The sequence below is a fragment of the Silene latifolia genome, chromosome Y (assembly GCF_048544455.1).
Source record: "Silene latifolia isolate original U9 population chromosome Y, ASM4854445v1, whole genome shotgun sequence".
Classification (NCBI taxonomy): Eukaryota; Viridiplantae; Streptophyta; class Magnoliopsida; order Caryophyllales; family Caryophyllaceae; genus Silene; species Silene latifolia.
Window position 1 is genome coordinate 81,456,465 of NC_133538.1, and position 22,743 is coordinate 81,479,207.

Below are 22,743 nucleotides of genomic sequence, written 5' to 3' on the forward strand. Positions count from 1 at the left end.
ACTCCGTATATGTGATAAAAATCATGTTTTTTTTTTTTTTTTAATCTACTAACTCAGTCCTAGTCATCTTTCCGGTGCCATTTCATTATTTTCTGGCGAGAAATTGATTTGAATATTTTCAATCTTATCTATATTAATACAAAAGACAATACTCAATCCTCAACGCGCCACGTCATTAATGCAACCTTTTTTTTTATGGAAATTCATGTTATGGTGGGACCATTAATTAATGCGAATGTATTTATTTCTTGATTTCCGTCTTTTCAAACATGCGATAAATTAAAATCTTGCAACAAATTCTATGAAATAATATTATGAAAAAATTCTATGAATTAATATTATGAAATAATTTTATACATTCCGTGTAAATAAAATTAATAACATATACGCAGAATGAATTACAAATGAGAGTAAATGAAATTGAATTACATAATTTTTAAAATAAAATAAAATAATAATAAAATTACATAATTACGAGAAGGAATTACATTTATATACGGGATAGAACATAAAACGCAAATGAATTACATACATAATTTTTTAAAACTACATGGTACAATAATTTTTGTTTAAAAAATAATTCTTGACGGAGTATTTACTTGAAGTGTAAAATATTCATGTATTTTGGTTAATATTATTGTACCATGCAACAACAACATAACAACATAATTTTTTAAAACTACATGGTAAAAATTTTTTTGTTTAAAAAATCAATCATGACGGAGTTTTTATTTGGAATATGAAACTCGGCAACTTAACTATCAGCCGCGCACACCGAAAATGGTAGGTGACAATGATAGGCAACCGAGTTAATTTAGTCTTCAACTAACATTTAAAGCAAATTTATTTTTTTTTACTCTAAAAAAGTAAATAAATTTTAATTTAATTTACAAGTGATTAAAAATTTTTTAATAAATTTTTTTTTTATTTTTTTTTTAATAAATAATTCACAATTGTTGTACTTTAATAAATATTTTTTTAATAATAACAACAAAATAAGTTAACAGTTGAAAAACTTTAAAATATGTTGTTTTTAGAAATGCAAAAACAAATATACATCAAAAACATTAATACTGGCCCAAATACATACCCGTGCAATTTTGCACGGGTTTAAAACTAGTTGGGTTTAATTGCACATAAAGTATAAGTAGTGGGGTTGATTTGCACCAATAGAAAGACATGAGACTAATATGCACATAAGGTCAAACGTATGAGGCTTATTTGCCACTTTCCCGGTTCAGAACACAGCATGTGATTTGCGAGCGATCCGTAAATTTGAAGTGAAGATAAGAGGGTTTTAGAGTTGAGATTAAAAAAGACGATGAAATAAGCAGCGAGAGAATGAAGGTAGCTGCGAGTAAGCAGCAAAGGGCAGCAAGTTATTAGGTCAAAATGGAGGGTGAGGATTGCACAAGGAACATCAATGGCTCACATTCACTCGACACTATTCATACCTACTGTAAAATCACTTACAAACTTTTATATGTGTATGGATTAGTGGTGCCCACATCATAGCCATAAACTTGGTTAATAAAATTAACCCTAAATTCATGATTACTAACCATGAGTACTAGGGATGGCAATGGGTAGGGTCTGGGTAGGGTCCACCCAGACCCGAACCCGGACCTGAGATTTTTCTTTTGGACCCGTACCCGACCCGGACCCTAAGGATAAGGGCCGGGTCTGGGTCTACCCGTGGGTCCGAGTTTCAGCAACTTTAATAACATGATTAATAGCTATGTGGTCTATAATATTAAAGAAAAAATCATACTACTTTAACATTATGAGTTTATTAATCTCTATTGTACACTACCAAATTCAATATACATACCAAAAAGATTAAGAAAGACAAAGAAGACTTAAATTAATTTTACCCCCAAATACATGTGAAAGAATCAAACTCAGAACCCTAAAATCAATACCGTACTTGATAGTCGTCTCCATCTGACCGTCGATGGCTGCTGTTAATGGTGGTTGTCGGTCGCCGCCTATTAGAGATGTGGTTGCCAGTCGCGTATCAGTGCTGTGGTGGTGGTTTCCTTGTGTAAGCGGTGGAGTTGTGGTATTGTCAAAAGAGTTTGGTTGAGTTTTATCACTTTATGGGATGAGGGAAGAGAAAGAGACTTTAGTTACTTTGCTTCTACGGTCTATCAGTATGGATTCAGAAAAGTTTTGATTTTGATTTTTTTTTTTTTTAAATAAAGGGTCTAAGGGTCGGGTATGGGTCTCATAACTTAGACCCAGACCCGAACCCGAAATATTTTCTGAAGACCCATACCCGCCCCATACCCATTGGGTCTGAAAAATTGAGACCCATACTAGACCCATTAGGGTCCGAGTCTTAGGGTCTGGGTCGGGTCCCGACCCACTGCCATCCCTAACTATGACTATGAATACATCACCTAATTACGAGCATTAAGCTAAGCACTTCTCAAAAGTTTATGACAGCACAAAACGCCAATGTATAATTACTGTCAATGACGTGCATCCAAATTAAAGTCTAAATCACAAGAGTGCAAAGCCATTGGTATAGAGAAGACTAAACTCACTTTAAAGAGCCATGTCAATTAATTAGCATGTGACTGAATAGATAAGCACCATATAAATCTTAATGCCATAAGTCCATAATCAAATAATTCTATAATATCATCTTATCAATTCTAATGAAACGAATTACAAAAACCCTTCAAATATAATTGTCTGCCACTACAAGGACATGTCAAACACCAGAATTGATATAGCTTAATCCATAGTAAAATACATGAGACGACATGTGTACAACAGCAGTAGTAAGAAAAATTCTCTTAGATTTTACATAACCGGCAATCCGGCATTCACACAAACCTTTATATGAGCGAGATCATCAATTTAGCCCAATAATAACTAATCCGCCCAATTATAAGGATACCGACAATCTAAAATAAAACGTCCCAAATAATTTAATATGAAGGTGACTCTGCTACCACTTGTTAGATTTAATCCGAATTGAGACCATAACTTCATACTCCCTCTATTCCGATGAAATGTTTACACATGCTTTTCACACTAATATCAAGACAAGGGCAAAAATACACAAGTACCCCTATCCCCACCTTTTCACACTAATATCAAACCTCTGTCTTTCGCCGACCGTTGCAAACCTTTTTTATGTCGTCGTAATGACGATTTTCAAACCCGGTTTTTAAAAACCGTTTCAAAAACACCTTTTCATGCCGTCGTAATGACGATTTTGAAACACGGATTTTAAACTGTTTTGCGCCGACATAATGGACTTTTCCGCCGACATAATGGACTTTTCCGCCGACATAATGACCCTTTCAAAACCCGAAAATGACACACCATTTTCGAGGACTTTCCAAATCGCGAGGACGACACACCCTTCTCGAGACCGCAACAATTTCAACATTTTTCAAATCTCGATTTTCAAAACACACGATTTTGAATTTAAAAAGAAAAACCGTCTTAGAAAACAATGCATCGTTTTCAAAGCCGCCGCAACTTTAACTTAAACCGTCTTTTGAAAACAAACCTAAGACGACCCTTTTCAACTAGCCGACTCTTTGAAGATCCCTACTCTTCGAAAGTCGTCCATAAAGCAACAAATGTGTCTTTTAGAAAAGTTCTATTTTCGAAAATTTCAGCCCATCACTCCAATTCCGCCTCATGTCTACCGAGTCAAAGCAAACACACTTATGGGTCTTTACTTATGTGTCGTCTCACCTCGAGACTCGTTCAACGCCATCACGTTGAACGCGAGTCAAAGTCTAGTCAACACCGTCGCACCATCAATCGAGTTAGCACCGAGGCACCACACACGGTTGCCCTCGTCTCGTTGAGTCCAAAGTGACTTTCCGTCCGTTGTGATGTCCGTGTTTAGTCATTAAACCGTGTCATATTGGGATGTAATGTGAGCCAATTTCTACCTCAGAACCATGGCCCCATCTTCATCTTCGTCCAACAACAACAACAACAATGACAAAAAAGAGATCTCACAACTGCTCAGCTAGCTTGCCTGCTCAGAACCCTTAAGGTCACTATGAACTGTTTCGAGACCCGCATCGACACTCTGGAAAACAAGGAAATCGGAGAGCATAACACTCAACCATTAACCGAAACTGAGAAAAGGCTTAAAATCTTGGAGGAGCATTTATTGGCCCGTGGTAACAACATTCTCCTCGAAAACAATCAAAGGTTCAAGCCCGTCGGGGATCAACTACCTGACAACTTCACCTTGAGCGATGTGCCTAAGTTCAAAGGAGTGGAGGACCCACTCAATCACATATGGGCCTTCAAGGATTACATGTCTATCAAAGGGGTCAAACAAGAGCTCTTTACCCGGATCTTTCCATCGTCCTTGGAACGAAATCCCCGTCGATGGTACTATTCCCTCGACCCAAAGAGCATTACCACATGGGACGAAGTTGCCGTTGAATTCGCTAAGCAATACGTCGACAATGTCGAAATTCAAGCCAACATACACCCACACCCTTGAGGTCCTAACCCGAAATGACAAAGAGGGATTCACCGAATTACTAACCCGCTGGAGAAGGGTGAGCACCCAATTGGTCAGCAAACCAAGCGAATCAACCTTAGTGGAGAAATTCGTCAACAATCTCCGTCCAGTTTATGCCAACCTACTAAGGTACCAGAACATCAAAACCTTTCAGGATCTGCAGATCCTCGGGACCCGTATCTAGGATGACCTGCATAAGGGCGTCTTGGCCAAAACCACGGGTAGAGGTGATAGGATGTCGTAACCTAATCAAAGATACCCTAAACTTGGCTAACAAATTAATGTAGTAAGGTAGGGGTCAAAGACAAGGAGATGGAAATTGCGTTATGAAATGCTATGAATAGAATTCTATCTAAGTCGATTCAATAATCGGTCGGTTGGTTTGGTTTGATAACTTGTAAATAAAACGATGTAAATAACATATGATAAAAGTGTCTAGGGGAGTCGAGTCACACATGCAATTATATAGATGTTCATGTTAAACTCGGAATAGATAATATTGTCAATTGTTTAGGTCTTATGACAACCACCTCTCGGCCTTATTGTCAACCATATAACGGGTCCTAACGAGCTTTCGCTATGACGAGGTCGATCTACTAAAACATGCTTAGTCTAATTCATTTTCGTGCCTCTCGACTTATAAGAGTGAATTAACAAATTAACCAAAGATAGTGATCAATTATCAAAGATTAGCAATAAAACAAGCATGTGATAGAAACTATTAAACAATATTACATCATCCTAATTTAACATTTACAAATACTAAACATGCATGTATGGCTTCCCTATTCCCTAGACATATGAAACTAGTCGCTCATATTAGAAGTAAAACTTATGATGTAAGAATTAATAAACATGATTATAATGAAAATATAACTAAATGAAATGTTAAGAATTATGAGTAAACTAAACAAAGATAACGTAGGATGAAATTGCTAGTGATGAAATGCTAATGGAAATGCAATGGAATAAACTAATGGTGATAGTAACTTGATAATAAAATGTAATAACAAACTAATAATGCTAATGCTAATAACAATGATAAAAACTATGAAATAACAAGAATGAAAACTATGAAATAAACTAGAATTGAGATTACCGTAACAAGGAAATGGAACTCGAGTAATAAGAACACAATATGAAACCCAAATAATTTGAATGAGAACCTGTATTATAAAGGACAATTGCTTAATGGAATTGTTTATAACAAAGGACATATTGCTTAACAAAATGTAAACTAATGAAAACTAAGAGAATTGTGTTGCTTAGAGTATATGAAGGATGTAAAAGAGTGTAAAAAGATATCCCCTAATGACGGATTAAGACCCCTATTTATAGTGAAATAGTGGCATAACGTAAAATTCATGGGCAATGTAGCCCCGATCGGGGACAGGCCACCTCGATCGGGGTCGTAGGAATCCGGCTTAATTGCTTTAAATTCTTGAATAATTTTCAAATGGCATCCAAAGTTGGTCATTAAGCTCCTTAACTTCTCCGGTTAAGAGCATCATTTGGCATCCTATGCTTCCAAGTTGACTTGGTCTTTGGACTTTGTTTGGGCTTGAATTTTATTTCTTCATTTGTATCAACCCATGCTCACATTTCTTCATGCTCGGGATTCCTTTACTCGGTTTTCTCCAAAATGCCCTTCCTTTTGCATGTCTTGTTTATTTTGGCCTCATGATCTCGTAGTGCTTATACATTCGACGGGAAAAAGCTATAAAAGCTATATTTCCTACAAAATACAATAAAAACATGCAAAGACACTAGAACACGGAATTAGCTCACAAATACACTAATAAAGGTGTGATATTCAATAAAAACCGAGCTAAATTAAGGGTCAAAATCATATATAAAATGGACACATCAAGAGGTTATCAAGGGTCTAGATCAACTGGAGCTCGTCACTATGGTCAAGCAAACAAAATTGACGAGGTCAGCCTCCTCGAGCCAACTACAAAGAAAGCCGAACGTCCCCAAAGGACATTAACCAACTTAGGATCAACCTACGCTAGCACTATGATGAGGCTCATGGAACAAGGGAAACTGCAACCAATCGGGCCCACTCCGGACCCGCCTGAACCGAAGAAAACTCGCTTTTGGAACCTTAATGCCTATTGTAGATATCACCAGAGCAAGGGCCATGACACAGAAACTTGCTTTAAGCTAAAGCACGCTATTCAGGGCATGATTGAGAAAGGAGAACTACCCCTACCTCCACCAGCAAATCCAAACAACAAAACAAACCCTTTAGGAATTCACGCCATTCAGATGATGAACCGACTTTGGATTGATCGCATCTCATCTTGCCTATTGAGGACGAGATCAATGCCCTGGGAAAGGACACCCCGGACGGGATGATCGTGTTCAGCACCACGTCCATGCTCGCTATATTTCAGCAAATCGAGAAAACCACAGTTAGTCTCTCGGAGAGGATCACCCGACTCGAGGATGCTTACCACCGACTAATATTCAATCCACCAACACCTGCACCACGTCCAAGGGAGGGTCCCCCAAACACCCAAAACTCCCAATTCAAAAATGGACTACTTCTGCGACCATTCTGGCACGCACCTCACATTATAAACCACAATAATCGACCTCACAACAATCACCTTCACAAAAACTACCCGCATAAAAACTTCCCTTACAAAAACTATCCCCCGAGGAATACCCCTTAAAGGTACACTCACGACCCTGAAATCAACGGCATTTGGAGAGATAACGTAGATGACGTCTACATTGTTTCAGGAAAGGGCAAGCAAACCAAAGAGATTGATCACCTTAATCGATCTGGACGCCCTTACCAGAACCCAAACAACACAACAAATGATTCGCCGACAATCAATGACCAAATAGTCCCAGACGTTGACATTCAACCTAGGTTTCCCGAGAACTCAATTCTTAAGCAACTCCAGAAAGCCAAGGCCGAAATATCCATCTGGCAACTAATCGGCACATTCTTTGAGCATCGACATGCTTTATAACAAGCCTTGGGGAAGCTGACAGTGCCTTCCACCTCCTCACCCGAAGAAGTGGTAGCCCATATGACCAGAGACATCCTCGACCTGAACAACCCAATCATCTTCTCTGACGAGGATATCTCTCCCTTTGGAGCCAACCACAACTTGGCCCTATACATCACCGTGCAATGCTTGAAAAAGAATATACCCATGATCTTGGTGGATCACAGGTCTTCAGTCAACATCATTCCTCTCAAAATAGCTCATAAACTAGGGATCAAGGAAGCTGACCTAGTCCCAACCAATCAAAGAGTTCGCGCTTATGATGACACTCGTCTTAAGGTCGCCGGTCTTATCACCCTAACCATCGCAACATAACCCTTGTAGAGACAAGCCAGTTTCCAAGTAGTAGACATCGACGCATCATTAAACATGCTTCTAGGGCGCTTTTAGATCCATGTCGCCAGAGCCGTCACATCTACCCTTCACCAGAAAGTTAGGGTCCCCTTCAACTGGAAAACAGTCACAATTCCTGCATCCCCAATCAAAATTGTCATGAAAAAAGGGATAGCCTCGCAAGTCACTGAGAAGATAGATAACGAAATGTGGGGATTCCAAGCCGTAAATGCCCTAACCGATGAACCAATACCTTTTGATTGTGATCCATCCTCAAATCTCACGATCAACCCATCTTGATGCGTCAAGGGTATTTCCCGAGCATGCCTCTTAACCCACTGAAAAGCACCTTGCTTCCCCTGATACAGGCTAAGGTCCCCAACATCTGTTTCAGACTAGGCTACGAGGCGACTGGCGAAGACATCCGGGAAATAAATCTCATCGTGAAAAGAAAGGAGTCATCCTCCGCTTATATCACTTGACCCTAAACAGATATTTCGTCCTCGAAGGAGAGTCTGAACTTTACAGCGTATTTCTTGAGCTAATCTATGACCCCATAAAAAAGGTCAAGCATCCGGGTATATAAATCTTTCAAGACTGTTACTTCATCCCTGACAACAACACCAATGCTGCATCGATTAAGTCTGAATCGACCCCTTGCCTAGACGGGCAAGCTGTGAGCCACCTTTTCAAAGAAGACAACACCAAGCACCTCAACTACAAGGACATCATAAACATTGCTCTCAAAGACAACCAGTTCGACCCTACTGCCTTGATCTCTGATGCTAACCCAGAGAAAGCTATCAAAGACTAGAGGAAGACTTTCAAGTGGACCAATCGTCAAGGCCGCATTCTCAAGATCACAACTGGAGAAGGCCCCATGTTCATGGAGGGAAGTGAAGACGAGACTGAGTCTGAGTACGATGACAAGTCTGATTTAGAGTCTGTCATAGGCCCTAACACTCTCGACACCCCTGTCAAAGTCCTTTTTCCTCTATTTTATCCTAAGCTTAGGGCTGTCATAGAGGCCGAATCAACTAAAGCCACCCCTACTCCCGCAGAAGGTAGCAACCTGGAGCTTGTCCCAGGGGCCACCTCCTCTACTGCGTCACCTCTGACTCCCGATGAGATGTCTGTCCTATTCGAACTTTTCGCTCAGATCGACTTAATGAATGCTAAGTTTACTGATAAGTGCATATTTTATATACTTTCATCCCCTATATTAGCTCCATTTTATTTGTTAATTAGCACTTATCATAGTGTCATAAGCTAATATTTGTTGTTCTAGTGTATTTGCTTGTCTTAACATGTTTTTGTAGGAATCTAAGCATTTAGAGCCTTTTTCCTATCATTCTATACACTAAGTTCATTAAGCTAAACAAGACCAAGTGTTGGACTAAGCATGAAGCATTGGATTGGGTTTTGCATGGAGAAATTGATGGATTAATATGTATAATGCAAATGTTGCCAACAAACAAAGGCAAAGCCCAAATGTTCAAGTCCAAGTCAAGGTGGAAAGCATAAGATTCCAACATGCTTAGGATGCTTTTTGGGAGCTCTAAAGATCATAGATGAGGCATTTACCCGGGTGATTAAGGAGCATTAAAGTATAAATTTTGGATTCCTCACGCAATTAATAGAGGAATTAAGTGAAAAACCCGGAAACACACGACCCCGATCGGGGCCACAGTCATCTTGATGGTTTACGTTATGCTCTCCTCTCCTATAAATAGGAGAGGTATTCCAAGGCTTTGATCATCCAATTTTACGTCCAAGTCTTAGTTTACAATAGCCTTAAGCATTATAATTCTCTCAATAGTTTTCATATTAGTTTACAAATTAGTTAATCTTGTAGTTGTTCAAACATTTGGTTCTAAGTTATTTCAAGCTTTTGGTTATACATTGTTCTTCCATACAAGTTCTCTATTATTAAGGTATTTCTATTTCTAGTTTGCAATTTTACATTTCTATTTTAGTTATCACATAGTTTATAATCAAGTATTCCATTTACATTAGCATTTTACTTTTCTCATGTTATATCATCTAATTAATATAAATCTTATAACCATGTTTAATATTTCTTACAATATAGTTTGCAATTTACATTTTAGTATGAGTAGCTAAATTTCCTAGTCTAAGGGCTAGGGGAGCCATGCATAAGTTTAATATATAAACATGATAAAATAAGTTAATAATAATATTGTTCATATTGCTTCTATCACATGCTTGCATCGTCACGTTTAATCATTGTTTAAGGCCTTATTCAAATGATTAAGTTTGTTCATTCGTTCTATAAGTCGAGAGGCATGGAATTGAATTAGACAAAGCATGTATAGTAGGACGACCTAGTCATGGACGAGAGTTTCTCTAGGACCCGGTCTATGGTTGATGCTAATGCCGCAAGGTGGGTATCTTTAAGCCTAAGCAATTGACAATGTTATTAGTACCGAACTTATCATAATCATATGTTTACTTTTGCGTGTGTGACCCAAACCCCTTAGACTCTCTTTTATTATATAATTTACATCATTATTGTTATTAATCACCAAACAATCAAACCAACCCAAATCGTAATCGACCTTGATAAAAATCTACCCATAGCAATTCACAAAGTAATTCCCGTTTCCTTGAGTTCGACCCCTATTGCTACATTAACTTGTTGTCTAGGGTAATTATCTTTGCATAGGTACGCGATAAGCCTATCAAATTTTGGCGCCGTTGCCGGGGAAACGGTTTTATCACATTTTGAATTGTCGATTTTTATCTTGTTTTCTTTTGTCTTGGGGAACACTTGTTCCTTGAGACCGTTACTTATCATTTTCCTAAAAATTGTTGTCTTATGCCCAGGTCCTCTCGTAGTGGAGAATTGCTTTCACCGGATTCCGAACCCGAGAAAACCTTTAGGAGAAGACGACGTTTTTGGAAGGAAGTGAAAGAAGCCTCTTCTCCCGTACAAGCCGAAAGTGCTAGAAAGTCTTACTTACACGATCTAGAGGTTCTTGAAGAGGAGAAGGTTTCAAATTATTCATCATCTCCACCATCATCACCATCTACTACCAAAAAGATGGTGAAACTTTCCGATCACTCAAAGCCCACCGCGGCCATGCTTCCGGCCGGAATCACAACCACTCAAATCACCGCACGGACTTGAGATCAAACCGGCTTTCATTAGCCTTGTGGAGAGAAAGCAATTTGGAGGAAGTCCTTTGGAGGATCCCAATTTGCATGTGCAAAACTTTTGTGACTATTGCTCCATGATCCGTCAAACGGGCGTCACCTAAGCCCAAATAAGGGAAATAATTTTCCCTTTCTCTTTGAAGGACAAGGCCAAGCTTTGGATCAATAGCCTTGACCGCACCACCTTGGGAATCACCAATTGGGAGACATTGGCTCTTGCTTTTTACCAAAAGTTTTTTCCACCGGAGAAAACTCAAACTTTGAGGAGCCAAATCACCGGATTCCGTCAACAAGCTCTTGAAAGCTTATATGAAGCTTGGGAGAGGTACAAAGAGCTTCAAAGGCAATGCCCATATCATGGGCTAGATGATTGGTTTCTAGCAATAACATTCTACAATGGATGTTGTGCCGAGTCGCGAAGGATTCTTGATTCCGCCAACAATGGGCGGTTTGATCAAATTGACACCGATCTTGCTCATTCCACGATCGAATCTATGGCGATCCATGATGCCCAATATGTCAATTCCCGAGTTGTGCCATCCAAAGGTAAAGAAGAATCCTCCAACAACTCCGTCTTGCTAGCTCAAATTGCCTTGCTCCAACAACAATTGGCGGAAAGAGATGCTAAAGATTCCATCCAACAACTCAATGTCGTGTCTTCAACAAGCCAAATCATTGTTTGTGACGGTTGCGGAGGTGCGGGTCATTATGCCGCTCATTGCCGAGCTCCTATCGAAGAGGTAAATACTTTTCAAGCTTTTAGACAAAGTTCATATCCACCGGATACATTTTCCAACACTTATAACCCAAATACAAAATTTCACCCGAACTTGTCTTACAATAGCAACAATGTGCTTAACCCTAAACCCCCACCACAACAAAATGCCTATGTCCCTCAACAACAAAAGTATATCCCTCCACCGGGTTATCAAAATCAACAAAGGCCCCCACAAAACAATTACCAACAAAATCCACCGCAAAATGGCCAACAAAACAATCAAGGAGTGGGTAAGCTTGAGGGCATGATAGTCCAAATGCAAAGGGAATTGTTGGTTCAAATTCAAAAGAATGATCAAGCTCATAGTGCCGCGGTCAAGATGTTGGAACAACAAATGGCTCAACTAGCCGCTTCTAGCTCCCAAAGGAAGAATGGTCAACTACCTCCCCAAGGTGAGCAACCACATGAAACCGTTAATTCTATTTCCTTGAGAAGTGGTTCAAGCTATGATGGGCCATCCATGACTTTGAATGAAGAGGTGGTTGTTAAAACGGCTAAGCTTGGGGGAAATGCCAAAAGGAAGGCTAGTGAAGAGCCTATTGTTAAAGATCGTGTGCCATTTCCTCATCGATTGTTGATGCTAAAGAGGAAGAGGAAGCTTGATGCTAAAGATGTTGGGTCTCCTATGCCAAAAGAAAGTGATGAGGTGGTTGTTGAAGAGATCTCTCCTAATGCTAAGGAGAGTGATGCCGTTTCAAAGAAAGTGGATGCTCCTAAGGAGAATGAGAAAGAGATAGTGAAATATGTGGAGGATGCTCCTCCCAAGGAAGTTGTTCAAGTACCATTTCCCCATCGTCTAGCAAAGCACAAGGAGGAAGGTAAGTTTGCTAAATTTTTGGAAGTTTGTAAGAATTTGCAAGTCACCATCCCGTTTATGGAATTGATTACCCAAGTCCCTTCTTATGAAAAGTTTATGAAGGAAATCCTCTCAAAGAAGCGATCCTTCAATGAGGTTGAGACCATTGCTTTCACCGAAGAGTGTAGTGCACTCTTACAAAACAAGTCTCCCCCGAAACTTAAGGACCCCGGTAGCTATTCTATTCCTTGCACTATAGGCAAATATACCATTGATAAGGCCCTTTGCGACCTAGGTGCTAGTGTAAGTGTCATGCCCTATTCCCTTTGTGAAAAACTTAACATGGGTGCTTTAAAATGCACAAGTATTACATTGCAAATGGCGGACCGTTCTTTAAAGCGACCTCTAGGTGTCTTAGAAGATGTTCCCGTCAAAGTTGGCAAGTTTTTCATACCCGTTGACTTCCTCATACTTGATATGGTCGAGGACTCACAAACCCCAATTATATTGGGTAGGCCACTTTTACGCACCGCGGGTGCGTTAATTGATTTGAAAAATGGGAGGTTGACGTTGGAAGTGGGTGATGACCGGGTTTCCTTTAGCAAGAACAACACCATTAGAAGCCCAATGTTACAAGAGTCTTGTTATTTATTTAGCACTGTGGACTCTTATTATGCCTATACTATGCTTGGGTCCTCACTAATGGATCCGTTGGAGGACGATATGGGTGTTGTTTGTTTTGTAGGCGACGATGCCAAGGGCACTAATGCTAAGAGTGCCAAAAAGAAGAAAAGGAAATTTTATTTGAACAATTTCAAATGGTTGCGGAATGCAAAGATAGCTATGAAATGGAGCTTGGTTGGTGGCAAGCTCAAGTACCAAACTTGAATCAAATAGCTTCTTACGACGGGCGGGACGTTAAACCAACGCTTCTTGGGAGGCAACCCAAGCTTTTTATTGCTTTTATTTATTTTATGTTTTTAATTTTCTGCAATTTATTGTTTTTCGTAGATTAGTATTAAAATACTCGACTTGATAATGTTTCTTTTTGTGATTTTTAGGTGAAAATGAAGGAAGAAGAATTGGAAGAGAATATGGCACGCAGCCCCATGCAAGAACCCCGTTCGGGGACGTGGTTTTCGAAAAACGAGAAGGAGTTAAAACAAATGCGGAAAAGAGTCAAAACCCAAAGAGGAGGTCAACCCCGATCGGGGTTGGGTGGCCCCGATCGGGGTCGTGGTTCTGTGACTTCTTGGCCTTTGTTCTATACGGGTAAAAAAAAAGGGTAGATTTCTTTCTATCATTCAAACATACCCGACGGTACTCATTTCCTTCTTTCTCTCTCGTTTCTTCACATTCCTTCACTAAAGTCACAAAGAAACATCTACATCCCCCCGAATTCATGCTAGCTTGGGGGAGATTAGCAAGTCGAGTAAGTTTTAATTGCTTTGCATTTTAGTTTAGATCTTGCATCCCATTAAACATAACCTCTAGTCCTTCTTGTTTTGTGCTTTGAGCCATTTTTATGGTTTAATTGGGTGATTTGGATAGTTGGCACATTGAGGACAATGTGATGTTTAGCTTGGGGGGAGATATTGCATTTGCATATAGCGTAGTTTGCATGTAGTGTAGAAAATTTGAAAATTTTTGAGAGAAATTTTTGCTTTGTGCTTGCTTGTAGCCTACTTTCCTCTTTGCTTATCCTAATAATGGCTTGTTGCTAATGATTTATTCTTTAATGATGGGATATTAGCTACATGGGGATGTCTTGACATAGTAGGTGGGAGATGGAGAATGAACCGAATAGGCTTGATCTTGACTTTTGGCAAGCTACAAAATGGTAAGGTAGAACCTCTTTAGACCGACGCATCCATATCCGGTCTCTCTTAGGTGAGTGTAGGTCTCCTTATGATGTGTGTTTCATCAAAACGCACAAGTATGGTTCTCATGTCATCTCTTGGTAAGCACGCATTCATTTGTTATAGCATTTTGGAGCCATTCACATGAATATAATTGCCTTCTTGACCCCTTCACAAACAATTTTTCCTAGCTACATTATAACTTGCCTACCTTGTTGAGCTAGTAGCTTGTTTGGTCTTGTTTGGGTGCTCAATTGGGATTTGTTTCAAAGTTTGAATATCATGTGAGCTTGGTCTTAATGCTCTTGAAAAAGAAATGAGAAAAAGGGAAAATGAAAAGAAGGAAAAAAGTGAAAAAGAAAAATGATGAAAAAATGAGAAAAGAAAGAAGGAAGAAAAAAAAAAGAAATGAAAAAGCATGAAAATGAAAAAAGAAGTATGCATTGAAATGAAAAAAAAGAGAAGAAGAAGTTGATGTAAGAAGCTCTCATGCATTATTCATACATTTTGGAGAGTTTTCTTATGATTTGAATTGCAAAATTGGGTTAGAATTGGGATTGAGCACCTTTACATTTGGTTGTTACTAGCTTGACAATAGCTCCACAATCCATAATTCATTTTGTTCCCCTTCTTACCCATTACATATTGCCTTCTCCCTACCTATTTGGCTTCTTTATCATGCTTACATTTGATTGTTTTGGCCTATTAGATTTGACGTGTTTACCATATTAGATTGCGGGCACATTATTATAAGTCGAGGATAGTTGAGTGGTTATTCACAAAATTGTCCTTTCACATGAAAAGAGTTTGAGTGTCCCGTGAGAGTCCATAAGTCAAAAGATCATGCAAGAGCTTAAAGGTTCATTCAAAGTTTTCTATGCTACGCCGTCATGTAAATCTCAACCATGCTTTGCTTTATTCCTTGCCCATGTTGTTTCGGGTTTCTAAATCATTATGCTTAGCTTGTTTGGATATTGCAATTGATGGAATTTGGTTTCTTGCTTGAGGACAAGCAAGGGTTTAGCTTGGGGGAGTTTGATAAGTGCATATTTTATTTACTTTCATCCCCTATATTAGCTTCATTTTATTTGTTAATTAGCACTTATCATAGTGTCATAAGCTAATATTTGTTGTTCAAGTGTATTTGCTTGTCTTAACATGTTTTTGTAGGAATCTAAGCATTTAGAGGCTTTTTCCTATCATTCTATACACTAAGTTCATTAAGCTAAACAAGACCAAGTGTTGGACTAAGCATGGAGCATTGGATTGGGTTTTGCATGGAGAAATTGATGGATTAATATGTATAATGCAAATGTTGCCAACAAACAAAGGCAAAGCCCAAATGTTCAAGTCCAAGTCAAGGTGGAAAGCATAAGATTCCAACATGCTTAGGATGCTTTTTGGGAGCTCTAAAGATCATAGATGAGGCATTTACCCGGGTGATTAAGGAGCGTTAAAGTATAAACTTTGGATTCCTCACGCAATTAATAGAGGAATTAAGTGAAAAACCCGGAAACACACGACCCCGATCGGGGCCATGCAACCCTGATCGGGGCCACAGTCATCTTGATGGTTTACGTTATGCTCTCCTCTCCTATAAATAGGAGAGGTATTCCAAGGCTTTGATCATCCGATTTTACGTCCAAGTCTTAGTTTACAATAGCCTTAAGCATTATAATTCTCTCAATAGTTTTCATATTAGTTTACAAATTAGTTAATCTTGTAGTTGTTCAAACATTTGGTTCTAAGTTATTTCAAGCTTTTGGTTATACATTGTTCTTCCATACAAGTTCTCTATTATTAAGGTATTTCTATTTCTAGTTTGCAATTTTACATTTCTATTTTAGTTATCACATAGTTTATAATCAAGTATTCCATTTACATTAGCATTTTACTTTTCTCATGTTATATCATCTAATTAATATAAATCTTATAACCATGTTTAATATTTCTTACAATATAGTTTGTAATTTACATTTTAGTATGAGTAGCTAAATTTCCTAGTCTAAGGGCTAGGGGAGCCATGCATAAGTTTAATATATAAACATGATAAAATAAGTTAATAATAATATTGTTCATATTGCTTCTATCACATGCTTGCATCGTCACGTTTAATCGTTGTTTAAGGCCTTATTCAAATGATTAAGTTTGTTTATTCGTTCTATAAGTCGAGAGGCACGGAATTGAATTAGACAAAGCATGTATAGTAGGACGACCTAGTCATGGACGAGAGTTTCTCTAGGACCCGGTCTATGGTTGATGCTAATGCCGCAAGGTGGGTATCTTTAAGCCTAAGCAATTGACAATGTTATTAGTACCGAACTTATCATAATCATATGTTTACTTTTGCGTGTGTGACCCGAACCCCTTAGACTCTCTTTTATTATATAATTTACATCATTATTGTTATTAATCACCAAACAATCAAACCAACCCAAATCGTAATCGACCTTGATAAAAATCTACCCATAGCAATTCACAAAGTAATTCCCGTTTCCTTGAGTTCGACCCCTATTGCTACATTAACTTGTTGTCTAGGGTAATTATCTTTGCATAGGTACGCGATAAGCCTATCATTTACTTACGACTCATCTCAATTTAACGGCAATACAATTCTGAACGAATATGAGGAATTTAACTTGAGTGACTACCCACCTCACATATCCAAAGAACTCGAAAGACGTGAACATAGAACACCCATCATTGAGGAGACCGAACCCATCAATGTAGGGACCGGCAACGCACCTCAAGAACTTAGGATAGGGACCACCCTTGACCCCTCAGAAAGACAACAATTCATCGACCTCTTGCACGAATACAAGGACGTATTCGCATGGTCCTACAAAGACATGCCTGGGATCGACAAAGAGATTACAGAGCACATGATACCCATTAAGCCCAGAGCTAAACCCGTGAAGCAAAAGTTGCGAAGCATGCGCCCTTCGTGGGCCGTGAAAATCAAGGCAGAGGTAGACAAGCAATTCAAAGCCGGATTCATCAAAGTTTCCGAATATTTTGACTGGGTGGCTAAAATAGTCCCCGTACCCAAGAAAGATGGGAGAATTCGGGTTTGCGTTGACTTTAGAGACCTGAACAAGGCAAGTCCAAAAGACGACTTCCCTCTGCCGCACGTTGACATCTTGGTAGACAACACCGCCGAGAACGCCCAATTATCATTCATGGATGGGTATGCTTGGTACAACCAAATCAAAATGGCTGAAGAAGACATGTACAAAACTGTATTCACTACGCAGTGGGGCACATATTGCTACACTGCCATGCCCTTCGGCCTAATCAACGCCGGAGAAACCTATCAAAGAACCGCCACCACTATCCTACACGACATGATGCACAAGGAAGTGGAGGTATACTTCGATGACGTGATCGTCAAATCAAAAGAGCGAGATGGCCACATTAGCGCCCTTCAAAAATTCTTGGCTCACCTTCGAAATTACAACATGAGACTAAATCCTCAGAAGTGTGCATTCGAGGTCACCTCTAGAAAACTCTCGGGACACGTCGTCAGCAAAAGAGGCATCGAAATCGATCCAACCAAAATCAAAGCTCTCCAACAAATGCCTCAGCCTAAGTACGAGAAGGAGATTTGAGAATTTATCGGCCAAGTCCAATACATCACCCGCTTCATAGCCAAACTCACTATGATTTGCGAACCTATCTTCAAGAAGCTCCGCGCCACCGATCACACCGATTGGGACGACGATTGCCAAAAAGCCTTCGACAGGATAGAGGAAATATTATCCAAACCCCTGTCCTAATTCTACCTCAGCGGGGAATTCCTTATCCCTATACCTGACCGTCACAGACACGACCATGGGAGCAATGCTGGCACAAACAGTCGACGGCGAAGAACGAGCCATCTACTACATCAGCAAAAAGTTCATCGAATACGAAACCAAGTTAACCCAACTGGAGAAGACATGTCTCGCCCTGGTTTGATCAACAAAGAAGCTACGAAATTATATGCTCAGCTACACGGTTCACATCTACTCCAAGATGGACTCCATCAAATACATCTTCGAAAAGCCCGTGCTAAACGGAAGGTTGTCCAAGTGGACACTCTTGCTCTCCGAATTTGACCTCAAATTCGTACCCCTCAAGGGGAAGGGCAGTCGCCGACTTCCTAGCAGAAAATCCCGTCAATGAGGATCCAACAACCGACACATGGTCACTCCCTGACGAAGACATCCTTTATGCCGACACCAACGCATGGGACCTTTACTTTGACGGTGCATCAAACCTGAGAGGCTTCGGGGTAAGAATCCTTCTAATATCACCAGAAAGGGGATACATTTCGATCTCAATCAAACTAGACTTTGCCGTCACCAACAATGCCGCCGAATACAAAGCATGCCTCATCAGCCTACAAGCAGCCATAACACTTGGCATCAAGAGGTTGAGAGTCTACGGCGATTCCTCACTCATCATCAATCAAGTGTCTGGATCATGGAAAATCCAAAGTGACAACCTAGTACCATACCAAGAGAAAATTAACCAGGAAGCCGAATTATTTGACCAAATCGACTACTTCCACTTGCCACGGGAAGAGAACAATTTTATCGATGCCTGATTCGCGTGCCATTGTGCGCTCTCAAACAATATTTATAATCTCAACAAACTACTCTTAGTAGAGCGGTAAGTAAAGGCCGGATCCCAAGGAACAGGTATTGGATTAAGCTATGAAATGCAAGTAGTTATGCCTTTAAGTCACAATTTGGTTTAGGTTGAGATTGTTATCTAAACTACTTAACAAAGGAAATGTAAACAAGTGGGAAACAAAGCAAGTAAAGTAAATGGGGGTGTAAAAAATTGATTAAAGGTACTAGGGTGTCATTGGTTCATACGGGAATCATGATGAGATCACATAAATAAGTTTCATAGATGTAAGCAATTTATTGTTGTAGTGGAATCGAGTTAGTTTATATCTTACAATTCCTAGGAAGTTTTGGATCTTGGAGCCGAGTCGTTCAAGACTTTATAACACCTACAACGACTTAATTCTCCCTATTCAACTATATCCATGGTCTAGCAAGCCTTAAGTTGGTTTATGTCTTACAAAACTTGTTGAAAGGATAACAGAATCATGCTAGGTTGTCAATCAAGCATAACAAGTGCATAAGTTGAAACTGCAACAAGCAAGAAATCATATGAACTCATTAAGTAAAGATCTACCCTATGATTAACTCCCATAATCCCCCAATAACCCTAGTTAGGAAACTACTCACTCATTATAATGAAAATCATGTTAACAATGGTGTCAATCATCTTAACAAACATAAACATGATGGAAGAGTAAAGCAATAAACAATGATTAAGCAAAGAGCAAAGAAATTGTACCAAACTTATGATGAACAAAATGGAAAGGAAAGAATAATAGAAGAGAACTTGATTGATGATGAAGATTTGTCAATTCTTCAATAAACCCAAATAATCTTCAATTACCCAACTAGATCTAAGAATTGTTGAACAATAATTAAGGAAGGATTAAGATATAATTAAGCTAATTGATGTCTAATCTACTCTAATGACTTGATGCTAATGTCCTATTATAAGAGAGTATTTATACTGATTACAAGTATTAGGTTAACTAAGGGCTTAAATCAGGTCCAACGCCTTTCAAGTCCTGGCACGGGACGCACGACCTCCTCTTGATGGACGACCATCCTGTATTGAAAAATGTACGTCCTGCTTTGGGGACGCCCATCCTCCTCAGTGGGACGTGCGTTCTGCTTCTGGGACGCCCATCCTGAAGTGCAGATTTACTTCTTCTTCATTTGGCTGTCCCCCAACTCGTGGGGATCCTTCAAGGGTCGTGGGGGTGTACCTTGCGACGTTACTTTGCCTTCTCGACTGTTACTTTTATTTTCGGATCATTATTGCTCGGATTCAGTGTTCTTTACGCCGGATTCGCTCTGATTGTAATCCTTCCTCTTCCTTTATCAATAATAATCATTTGTTGCTTTAATTTCTTGTTTATGTTATCATTCTCCTTTGCCCTAATTTCCTTTATCGCATTTTATTGTTTATTCATTATGTTTTCTGCTGGGAATTTGTCTGCTGTTAGTTTAATTACGAGCATGAGTAGCCAAAACCCCTTCATGTTGGGATTAGGGAATCTGCGGTAGAAAAATGACGATGTAGTGAATGAATTAGATGAACTGATTAAGAGACTCTGTCACTATAGCAATTTAACTGTAATTCCCGACCTAGTTGAGTGCACGCTTCTATGTCACCCATTAAACTGGCTAAAATTAATCCTGGATCGAAAGATTGGACTAAATAGGCCTGCTATAAACAGTAGACTACCCTAATGAGGACGAAAGTTAAGTTAGTGGTATTTTAGGATAGAAAGTGGACCGAAAGGACCTTTTAACATCCGTCTCACATTAGTTCGTCTGAGTCATTTACTGCTGAGTTATTGGACTACCGTAGTGAACCGAAATCCCGACATGTCCCTCTCTTCTTGATAGTTTAATCATATTTTATTGCTTTACCTTATTTCTCTTTCCTTCAGACTTCGTAGTTTAGAACCAATTTCAAACAAACCCCCAATTGTTACCATAGGATTAGAAATCGACAGCTATATTTGCGTTACCTCCCTGTGGATTCGATACTCGACTGCCTCTGCTACATTTTAGTTGAGACCGTTAGGTTTTATCTTTGATAGGGTTGCGATAGCCGTGTCAAATTTTGGCGCCTTTGCCGGGGAGGCAATTGTTCAAATTATTAGTTGCTTTATTTTTAGTCCTTCTCAGTCTAAGGGACACCCGTTCCTTGGACTATTCTTATTTTCTGTTGTAGTTTCTTCTTATGCGCAGGTCGCAAGGTGGTCCACTACTACCATTCGATCCAGAGATTGAAAGATCTTTGCACGTAAAGAGGAGATTGTTTCAAGATCAACAGTTAGAGGAAGAGTCTAGTTCTCGTTCCAATTTTTACGAGAACGAACTGTTCGAGGACAACCCACCGTCTTCTCCAGTTTCTAATTCATCAGTTGAAACCGTTATCTTTCCAGACTTTCCCGAAATGGCCGAAGAAACGACCATTGCCAGTCATTCTGAACCCACAGCTGAGGATCTTTACAAAGGGTTCGAGCTACCAGGGGAAGCTCGGAAATTCGAGCCGAAACCTTCTTACCTCAATATGGTTGAGAAGAATCAGTTCGGTGGGGCTGCAAACGAGGATGCAGCGAAGCACATGGAGACTTTTATTGATTACTGTTGCTCCATACCCCCACCTGCTGGCGTGACAGCTGATCAGATAAAAGAAACCTTGTTCATCTTCTCACTCCGCGATGCTGCGAGGGAGTGGTATAGGGATTTGGACCGAACTGCTCACGCCATAACTGATTGGAATTCATTGGCTTTAGCGTTCTATAAGAAGTACTTTTCTGCATCAAGGACTATTGCCATTAGAGCTCAGATAACGAGCTTCAAACAAGGGCCTGACGAGAATTTTCACGAGGCATGGACTCGAGTTAAGAAGCTAGTGCGAACCATACCGCACCATGGTTTCGAAAAGTGGAGTCTATGCAATCATTTCTATAATGGATTGTATGACGATCAGAGAGCCATTTTGGATGTCTTTGCGACCCAATGGCCGGTTCGCTGAAAACTTGGGAGCAACCAAAGGGTGGAAGATCATAGATGATTTGGCCATCCATAAGGCTGAATATGGGAACTCGAGAGGAAATCAAAGAAGAGCTGCTGAGTCTTCTTCTGTCGCTGCACTTGAAGCCCTCACTACAAGGTTTGACAAGTATGAGCTAGGAGGAGTTTCCAAGGGGGGCATGTACCAGGTTAATGCTGTGACAGACGGTCCTTTCGTCTGTAGAAGATGCGGAGGAGAGGGACATGTCTCAGATCATTGTCCCAGTCCTTTTGAGCAATGCGCTGCCTTTCAACATTACAGGCAGAACAACAGTTACTACGAGCCGAATGTCCACCCCAATTTGAGGTGGAGCAATCAGAACGTGCTCAACCCCACGGCTCCTCCGAACCAGCAGCAGCAACCGTATTTTCCACCGCATAAGAATCAACAAGGCTATCAGAAGCCTCCGTCTTTCAACCCTCCTAACCATGGTACTTCGTCATCTAGCGGGGTGAGTGAATTGAGCGAGTTAAAGACTATGATGCAAGCCATATCGAAGCAATTGCAGTTGAATGATCAACAAAATCAACAGCAAATCGCGTCACATAAGGCACTTGAGACTCAAAATGCCCAACTAGCTGCAAATCAATCCT

At 39.8% G+C, this 22,743-nt stretch overlaps 1 non-coding gene across 1 annotated transcript; it reads right to left on the reverse strand.

Annotated features, from left to right (window-relative positions):
• Positions 1-11,306: 11,306 nt before the first annotated feature.
• On the reverse strand, positions 11,307-11,413 carry LOC141635109 (small nucleolar RNA R71). The gene has a single exon (XR_012539814.1). It is a non-coding gene; the product is annotated as a small nucleolar RNA R71 (small nucleolar RNA).
• Positions 11,414-22,743: the final 11,330 nt, after the last annotated feature.